The sequence below is a fragment of the Charadrius vociferus genome, unplaced genomic scaffold (assembly GCF_000708025.1).
Source record: "Charadrius vociferus isolate BGI_N301 unplaced genomic scaffold, ASM70802v2 scaffold413, whole genome shotgun sequence".
NCBI lineage: Eukaryota > Metazoa > Chordata > Aves > Charadriiformes > Charadriidae > Charadrius > Charadrius vociferus.
Window position 1 is genome coordinate 1,075,483 of NW_009647738.1, and position 6,488 is coordinate 1,081,970.

Consider the following 6,488-nt stretch of genomic DNA (forward strand, 5'->3'; position numbering starts at 1 on the left):
CGGGGGAGCGCCGTGTCCTTTAAAAAGGACACGCGCCCGCCGCCTTCCGGCGCATGCGCAGTGCGCGTCCGGCCGGCCGTGAGGAGAGTTGGGCCCGACCCTGGTGATGGCGGAGGCCCCGCTGCTTCATTAGGCCTTCGCGGGCGGCGTCCGAGTGGTTTAGGAGACGTTATAAACACTAATAAGCGAGGTCTCGTGCCCCGGCTGGAGTCATTTTTAAATAGCTGCCGGTCCTCCCCTGGCAGGGCCTGGTCCGGCCTTCTGCCTGGCTGAGCAGCTGGGGGGAGGCGGGGGAGGTTGTGAAGAGCTGGAAATAACTAAGGGCTCCAGGAATATAAACTCCGTTTGTCCTCTTTCTCCTTGTGGCTCCCGTAATCTAGGCCAGCCCTAACTACAACACTTAATATCGCCTGTTTTCCATGTGCTCCAGCAGTCCTGGAAAGAACGGTGTGCCTGTGTCCCTGTGGTGATTTATTGCTTTTGTTGTTTGGTTTTTTGTTTTGTTTTGTTTTGTTTTTAATTCTTTTTAAATAATGCCGGTGAAAGGTGCCAACTTGATGACCTTTATGAAGCGTAGGCCTCCACGTGTTTGAAGAGTCCCTAGTGCACCTCGTCAGCGCTGGCGCTCAAACCTGACTGCTGGGGCTGGCGCTGCGGGAGGAGCCTCCGCGATAAGAGCAAGAGTTATTCAGTCTTAAAGTGTCTAATCCTCGAGACAGATGTCTGAGTCAGAGGGGTCCTGTGTTGGCGTTACTCATTTACAGTGCTAATCCTGCAGACGGCAGGCGAGGGAACTGCCCCGATGTCACACCTAATGTCTTTTCCTTATGGATAGCCATTGTTTGGGGGGGGATTTTTTGGTCATTAAAAGGTACTTTTTGGCACTTGAATGTAGTTACTCTTTTTTTAACTGTTACTGCCTTGCATCCCAGAGCTTTTTTTAAGTGCCTTTCATAGAAAATTGCCACATCCTTCCCTCTGCTGTGTTCAGGCACGTTTTACATGAGTTATTTTAATCTTATGAGTCAGCCTTGCCTGTCACTACTACCTCTTTGATTTTTCTGAGAATCCTTAAGTCATCTTTAGGAGACTGAGGCCTAGATACTGTTCTTCTAGGTCGTGTACGATCTGTGTAGAAGGCATGCATCTCTTCTCTCCAACCCACAAAGCAGTGCCTCTGAAGGAGTGGGTTTTCAGCCTGGTGCTTCACAGCACTCTTTTGCTCAGGTTTCGATCTGTCTGAGTCTGGAGGTTGTTTATTTTCCTCTCTTTGGCAACACCCAGTGGTTAGCAAGTCTAGGATGAATGGAAGGCTGCACCTCTTTTCAGCTGGCTGCAAACAATGGCGACTGAACTCATGCGTAACAATCATGTCAGCAGCGGCCTTTCAAACCTTGCTGTTAACTTCCCATAGGTTTAGGAGTCTCTCCCCCCTTTGGTTACATCTGCTTTCCATATAACAAGGACTCTAAGCGCAACAGAAAAAGATATCTGAGTCTGAATTTTGCCCCCTGTAACAGTGGTTAGATGCTATGTGAGGAAAAACCTTTCTCCTGACCCTTGATTTATTTTTACCGACAGCTGTAATCCCAAACTAGGTTTGGATGGAGAGAGATGCTGCTCCATGATGTAATTAACACCGCTCCAGAATGAAAGTGCTGGAACTATAATTAGCTCGTAGCCAGTTGCAGAGGAAAGTGATTACGTGCAAGCCGGAGGCCTGGGCAGCTGGCGTGCCGGCGAAAGGAAAGCTTGTGCTGGCAGAGGGGTGCGGGATCCCAGGTTTGGCAGGCCCTGGAGCAGGCTGTCCCGCAGAGGGCAGCAGCAGGCAGGAAAGCTGCGATATCAACCTGGGCTTAGCAAATGCTCTTGCTGCCCGTGCAGTCCTGGTGGATCACAATAAATTCAGGCGAAGTCGTGCTCAGTGGGGAAGGGAAAGCGGCCTTGCAGGAATGGCTGGGTTGCCTGAGAGAGGGTTTTTCCGCCCACCGGGTCGTCTTCAGCCAGCCAGAACCGCCCCGCCGCCCTTGCTCTGTCCCGACATTTGTTTGGTTTCTCTGCCTTGTGTGTTTATGTGAACCCTGCAATGTTTTTCAGATGCGCTTGTGTGCGGCAGCAAGAGCTTTTGTGTGCTTCCTGCTGGATCATTGGCTCTGGCCTGTGATGTGAGGTTCCCTTTTCCTTGTCATATTCATCTTTGCTTGGCAAGGCATTCTGCCGGAGACCTTTCACTTTCCTGAAGCTCTGTACTGCGGTCTTTTGTTCCCTTTTCTTATTTTCCTGCTCTGGCTGACTGCAGCAGCCAGTTCCTGGGTTTTGGCTCAGTTTTACTTCTGCTACTTTCTCTTGGAATGGGGCTTGCAGCACCTCTCCTGACATCACCTCGGACCACGCACCTCTTACACAATCCTCTTGGATTTGCAGCCCTGCTATTCCCTGACCTTGGCTAATCTCCTTCCTTTTGCAATACTTCTAAGCACCTTTCCCAGCGGAGGGTTGCAATTAGAGAGGCAAGTATAGAGTTGCATACTTCTCTAGAGGGAGAGCAGGTTTTAGCTCCTTTAATCTAATAGGAAATGTCTCCTTCCCTTTCATATGCAGCACTTTCTTGTGGTATGCAGTCATCCACCAGGATTGCTCCCTTCCATTTCTTTCAGCATTTCCCTTTTCGCTGTAGGAAGACCTGTCCCCAGTGATCAAAGGCATCCTTCTACAACTACAGGAGCAGAATGAGGAAACAGGATGCTGGATAAGGGATCAGAAAACCTGCTGGCTAGATCTCTGCAATTAAACATGTCTCGGAGCAAGACTCAAGGAAATGCCTATCTGTGCTTGCTGCCTCAGTTTCCCTGGTTGTTAACATGGGGATAATTGGACTTGCTTCCTTTGGGGAATTGCCTTGACCTCTGTACACTAAATTTCCTTTCCACATTGGTTCTGTCATTAGAGCAACTGGCTCAGCAAGACAAGTAAGCGAGAGAAGCATATGCCAGAGTTGGAGGTGAGCTGTGCAGCTCACTGCTTCCTTGTGTTCGAGCACTCCTTCCAGACTGGGCAACTCAGGAGGTGTCTTGATCCCTCAGCTGAGCAGGTGGCAGTGCCCTCCTGGCCAGTGTAGGGGGCTGCAGTGCCTCGTTACCCCCTGGGGAAGGCTCAGCTGGATTGGCTGTTGCCGGTAGCATCTTCCCATGCGAGTCTGGGACAGCCAGGGGATGCTCTGAGAACGTGGGAATGCTCTTGCTGCGGAGGAACAGTACTGGCAGCAGGCAAAGATGAAAGAAAATTGGCAGGTCAGAAGCCCTAGTCATAACCGTGGCTTGGGGGCTGATCAGTTATGTATCTGGGTAAGCCAAAAACAGAAAAGGGAGAGGAAGACCTGCCAGGTTAGAGAGAGCTGCTTACATTTGTGCGGCTGAAGCGAGTATCAAAGGCCCCGAGCCCGCAAGGGGGAGCCTCGATGAAATCATTTGCTGCACCACTGGTGAGATCAGCTCCGGACTGGAACAGATCCGCTACTGATATAGTGCACTCGGGATTCAGGTGTTGAGAGCGGCACTTGAAAAGGTGAACAGATTCACCCGTTCTCACTCTACCCCTGACTTGCTGTGTTATCGCTAGCAGATGGAAGGGGTGTCATTAGAAAGCGCAAGTATTGGGGGAAAATGGTTTAAGAGCCTGGATTTTGCTGAGATTCAGTTTGCCTCTAAAGAACAGCAGGAGGGAAAAGGAGAAGGAGAAAAATCCTATTGCAAAGGCGTTTTTCACGGGCATCCAAGCATGATCTGCGCAGAGATCAGCGACATGAAACTAGGCATCCTGGAGCAAATGAGGGAGCCCAGCTGCGGCAAATCCCCAAGCCTGGATGATGAATACATCCCTGCATTGCGGTGACAACGAAGTGTGACTTAGCGAAGCGTTTGCCGGCGATGTTTAGCGTAGCAGCAGCCCAGGGAGCTCAGAGATGCAGTCGTGTGCAGCTTCTCTTTTACAACGCGGCACAGGGAGGAGGCATTCCCGCTGCGGGGTGCCCCGGCGCTGAATGCACGTGCTCTCTAGGTTGTGCAGCTGGCTCAGGTTTGGCAGCTGGTGAGCTTGAATAGATGGGTTTTGGCCCGGGGTTTGAAAATCCCCCGTTGCTAGCAATCCTGCTTTGGCTGCAGCTGCCTCAGGTTCCCTAGGAAACTTCGTCGCTGGCTTAAGTCCGGGCGGCGAAATGGCAGGAGGAGGCAGTCTGGTGACTCTCTCCCTCCAGCCTGGCAGCTCGGCCTCTGCTGCTTGGCACCGCAGCCAGCTTCAGCCCCGCTTTTGGCAGTGGCGGCGGCGAGGAGCAGCAGGGCGGAGTGAACCCAGTGCCGGGGCATGGTGTACGTGGGATTAGGAATAAAAAGAAAACTGCGACCCAGGAGGAGGAGGGAGACGCAGAGTCTGCATACGCACATTTCCCGAGGGCGGCCCTGGCCTTTCCTCGGCTCCTCTCTTGTCCCTCTGGCTTCGTCTGTCTTAGTAAACGCAACAGGAGCAGGGCCAGGTCCCAGCACTGCCTCGGGATGATGGCTGACGCCATGCGGTTGTTAGCACCCTCCCTGGCGTGGTTTTGGGCTGTGCCAGCTAGCAGTGCCGCAGTACCCAGGCATGGCTCGGGGACAGGGCGGGCTGGGGACTGTTCCCAACAGAGCCTTGGTATCACCGAGCATTTAACCCCGTGGATGGGAGCTGCGCCCTACTTCTTGCTCTCGGTGTCAAGAGCGAAACAGCTACACCCTGTAAGCCCAGGTCCCTCTGAAGGCAGGCTTTTGAAGTGCCCTCCCCTGCAGCCTGCACATTTACCCCGTAATTTTCCACTTTTTCTCTCTCCCGAGATGGGGAAATGTCATGCAACAGGTTGTAGGTGAGTGTGTGGGGTTGGGAGTGTGTGCGCCAGACTGAAACTGGGGAATGCTCTGTCTGCTGGGCACGGCTGAACACAGGGTTGTGACTCAGTGTCCTACACCGCGTGCTATGGATCATTGGCCGCGTTTGACCCCCTGCCTTGTGGCGTGGGAGAGATGCTATGAGCAAATGTTGCCTGAATGCATGAGGTCATGGGGGTGTGGGGGCCAGCTCTGGGATGCAGGGGATCAGACAGGCTTGGGTGCACAGACACGTTGAATTTGCCCCTCTGGCTCTGCTGCCTTGGGCAGGCAGAACAAGGAGCCCATCACATTGCCCACGGAGCACATGATTCTGTAGGGCTTCCCATGCACACACAACTCTGTCCTGTTTCCCCCTCCACCCCAAACTACATCAGGTTTGGGGACTCACTCAGGGAGCAGAATGGGAACAAAGTGTCCCCCATTTAATGTGCTGCTGACGGACGAGTCCCCCAGCCAGGAGAAGGATCAGGCACACACCTTTGGGTGCATCCAAACAGCCTCTGCCTTGTCTCTGTCTTGAGGGGCTGTGTTCCAGCGGCATGCTGCTGTTCCCCTCAGCCCAGCGGGCATCTCAAAGGCAGTGTCCACATTCTGGGTCTCACCGCAATCACGCTGCACCTTTGCTGTCCCCAATTTGCAGCCCAAGCCCCCCTCCTCTGTGCAGAAGGAGGAGATGCTCCCAGCAGAGGCTGCTCCTCTTTCCACCTCCCTCCTTGCACAAAGCAGCTTTGCATCTTGAGTAGCTCGGCTCCCGGTAGCAGCGCTCTGGCTGAATTTCAGGAGGATGATGCGTGCTGGGAGTCGATGAGGTTAAAAGCAAGAGCGTCACAGCATGGCTTAACCAGTGGGCTATGAGACCTCTTCCCTCCAGTCATCCTTTATCTGTCTGCTGCTCCTGCAGCCAGCCGGCTGCCTGCTGATGTCCAGAGCGGGCGCAAGGCACTCTTCAGCTCATCCTGAGCTGGGTCCCTGGGGAGCTGCGTCTCTGCCGGAGCTGTTCAGGAAAGATTCCCACCCCTTTCCTAATGAGACCGAGTGAGTAATAGAGACGTTCCTCAGGGACGGTGTCGTAAGGAGTGCTACGTGCATGTTCGGGACCAGAGAGCAGGTCTCCACTAGCTTTTCCCTGCTGTTGTGCAGTAGACATCGATGCGTGTCCCATCTTGACAGAAGAGATAAGCTATCTTCGTGCTGATGGGAACTTGCCTGGCAGTTGCAGCCACTGGTGCTCCTCACATTGTTCTTATCAGATCTTCTGGCTTGGCAAGTTTGTTTGTTGCGTGGTGAATGGCAGTGTGTTAGGGGCTATTCAGTTTGGGATATGATAAGATTTGTCTGGTCTGAGTCGTGTTCAAAGCATTTAGTTGTAATATGCTTTTCCCCTCTCGGAACCAAGCCTTCTCCGTCCAGGAATCTGACTGCAATTAAAGACGGGTGTCAGCTTCCCTGCTTGGGGGCTCTTGAGGGGAGCAGCATGAAGAAACCAGGGGGCCACCAGAGAGGCACATCCAGGTCCTGGCCTGGGTGTGTTGCTAGTGGTGGGGAAAATGAGGACAGCAGAAAAAGGCAGAAACT

General features: G+C 53.1%; 1 protein-coding gene across 1 annotated transcript in view; it reads right to left on the reverse strand.

Moving 5' to 3' along the window:
- Window positions 1-2,343, reverse strand: part of GGA1 (golgi-associated, gamma adaptin ear containing, ARF binding protein 1) — an 11,933-nt gene extending 9,590 nt beyond the window's left edge. Inside the window, exon 1 of the mRNA XM_009881841.1 lies at window positions 2,322-2,343. The gene's annotated coding sequence lies outside the window, so the exon portion shown is untranslated. The remainder of the gene's footprint in view (window positions 1-2,321) is intronic.
- Window positions 2,344-6,488: the final 4,145 nt, after the last annotated feature.